General features: G+C 38.3%; 1 pseudogene; it reads right to left on the bottom strand.

The window, feature by feature from the left end:
• Positions 1–1,733: 1,733 nt before the first annotated feature.
• On the bottom strand, positions 1,734–2,384 carry LOC122736801 (annotated as a pseudogene).
• Positions 2,385–2,683: the final 299 nt, after the last annotated feature.

Here is a 2,683-nt window from a genome sequence, read left to right as displayed (position 1 = left end):
AGAAAAATAACAACAACAAAAAGCAATAGAAATAGTATGGTTCGATCTCCATCTAGATTCCTTTTTTTTTCTGGATTTGGAGAGCATTTTCCATCATGAGTCCCTTGGAACTATCTTGGAACATTGTATTGCTGAGAAGAATCAAGTCTATGACAGTTGATCAACACATAATGTTGTTGATACTGTGTACAATGTTCTCCTGGTTCTGCTCATCTCAGCATCAATTCATGCAATTCCTTCCAGGTTTCTCTAAAATCAGCCTGCTCATCATTTCTTACAGCACAATAGTATTCCATTACATTCATATACCACAACTTGTTCAATCCCTCAGTTTCCAATTCCTTGACAGCTATAAATATTTTTGTACATGCAGGTCCTTTTCCCTTTTTTATGATCTCTCTAGGAAAAAGACCTAATAGTGGTATTGCTGGGTCAAAGGGTATGCACAGCTTTATAGCCCTTTGGACATAGTTCCAAACTGCTCTCCAGAATGGTTGGATCATGAACTACACTCTTTTTAGCAATGGTCCTCTAATTTTCCCAAACACTCAGTCTTAAAACTTTGCATTTGTGCTTGACTCATCCCTCTCCTACTATAACTAGTTACCAAATCTTGCCAATTCTTTCTTAATTTCTCATATCATTCTTCTCTCCATTTCCACTATTACCCCTTCCAGGTCAGGTACTCCTTGTCCCAAGGCAGCACTATTACAATTATCTCTACATTTGTTTCCCTATTACTACCAGCCTCTTCCCATCTCCAATCATATTTCACTTATTCTCCATCTCCTCACTAGTCACAATGCTACCAAGACCAAAAACCAAGTTCTGGAGGGCTCAACCCTTCTAAATATATAGATAAAGATAGATACACACATATTTCTGTCTATCATCTATCTATCTATCTATCTAGCATCTAGCATCCATCCATCTATCCATCCATCCATCCATCCATCCATCCATCTATCTATCTATCTATCTATCTATCTATCTATCTATCTATCTATCTATCTATCTATCTATCTATCATCTACCTATATCTTCTTTAACCCAATTCTAATGAGAATAAAGTTTCATCACTACTAGCTCCCCATACCCACCTGCTTCCACTGTAATAGTTCTTCTATTCACACTTGATTTGTATGATATAATGGTTCCATTTTACCTTTCCCTACCCAATTTTATTTTTTAGAATCATCCCATCATACTCAACTCAACCCCAAAACTTCTATGCTTTTTCAAACTACCCATGTAATGAGAACATTCTTAAGAGTACAGATAACATTTTCTCATATAAGAAGTAAAAAGTTTGACCTTACTGAGTCTTATAATTGGTCTTTAATGTTTGCCTTATGTTTCTCCTGGATCTTACATGTCAAATTTTCCATTGAGTCCTGGTCTTTTTGTCACAAATACTTGAAAGTCTTTCAATTCATTAATCATCCATTTAATAAAAAAAAAATCAGGATTGAACTCGGCTTTGCTAGGTAAATTTTTCTTGGTTGCAAACCCAGCTCCTTTGGTCTTTGAAATATGTTCTAGATCCTTTGGTTCTTTATTGTAGAAGCTATTAGATCTTGTGTTATCTTGACTAGAGCTCCACAGTATTTAATTTGTTGTTGTTATTGTTGTTGCTTGTAGTATTTTCTCCTTGACCTGGGAACTTCAAAACTTTGCTATGATGTTCCTTTGAGTTTTCATCTTGGGATTTCTTTTTTTTAAATTTAATTAAATTTAATTTTTTATTTCCAAGGCTTTATTGAACAGGGTTACAAGACTGTTTTAGAAAATTCTGGTTCCAATTTCTTTCAATCCCCTGGCATGAGATGTATTCAGGGATAGACACATACACACACACAGACATACACACATATTCATACTCTGTGATGAAGACACACACACACACACACACACCACAGCTACTAAGAGTGGTGGGTCCAGTCTATATCCATTTTTAAAATCTTATTCATAGACCCAGTCATGGGCACAAGACTTATAGGTTTAAACCACAGGCTGATCTCAGCACTTTTTGCAGAATCACTGCCATGAATGATGTTCCTGTCAACTTGAATGCAGAAGTCCCCACGAATGGTTCTTGGCTTAGAATCAGCTGGGTTAGTCTCCCCCAGCATCACTCTGCCTGTCTTCACCACATTCAAGCCCTCCCAGACCATGGCTACAACAGGTCCTGAATTCATGTATTTCACAAGCCTGTCCTTCAGGTCAATATAATGTTGTTTCAGATGTTCCTCTGAGGCCCTAAGGAACTTCATGCCCACAAGGCGGAATCCCTTCTGCTCAAAACGTTTGATGAGTTCCCCGACCAGGCCCGGCTGGATGCTGTCGGGCTTGATGGCAATGAAGGTGCGCTTGGTGTTGGCCATGGTCCAGGGAAGCTTAGGTTGGAGCAGGAGAAGCAGGCAGCTGTGGGTGCGGCAGAGGTGGCAGCTGGACCCGAAGAGTCTGCACTTCACTCTGAAGCTTACAACAGAGAAACCGGAGCCCAAACCCCTTGGGATTTCTTTCATATGGTGATTGATGGATTTTGTTTTCTATTTCTATTCACATCTCTCATTCTAGAACTTTAGGTCAATTTTCCTTAATGATCTTGTAATAAATATAGTATCTAGACTCTTCTGATCACTACCATCAAGTAATCCAACAATTCTTATATTGTCTCTCT

Source organism: Dromiciops gliroides, chromosome 1 (genome assembly GCF_019393635.1).
Source record: "Dromiciops gliroides isolate mDroGli1 chromosome 1, mDroGli1.pri, whole genome shotgun sequence".
Taxonomy (NCBI): Eukaryota; Metazoa; Chordata; class Mammalia; order Microbiotheria; family Microbiotheriidae; genus Dromiciops; species Dromiciops gliroides.
This window is presented reverse-complemented; position numbering and strand designations above follow the sequence as displayed.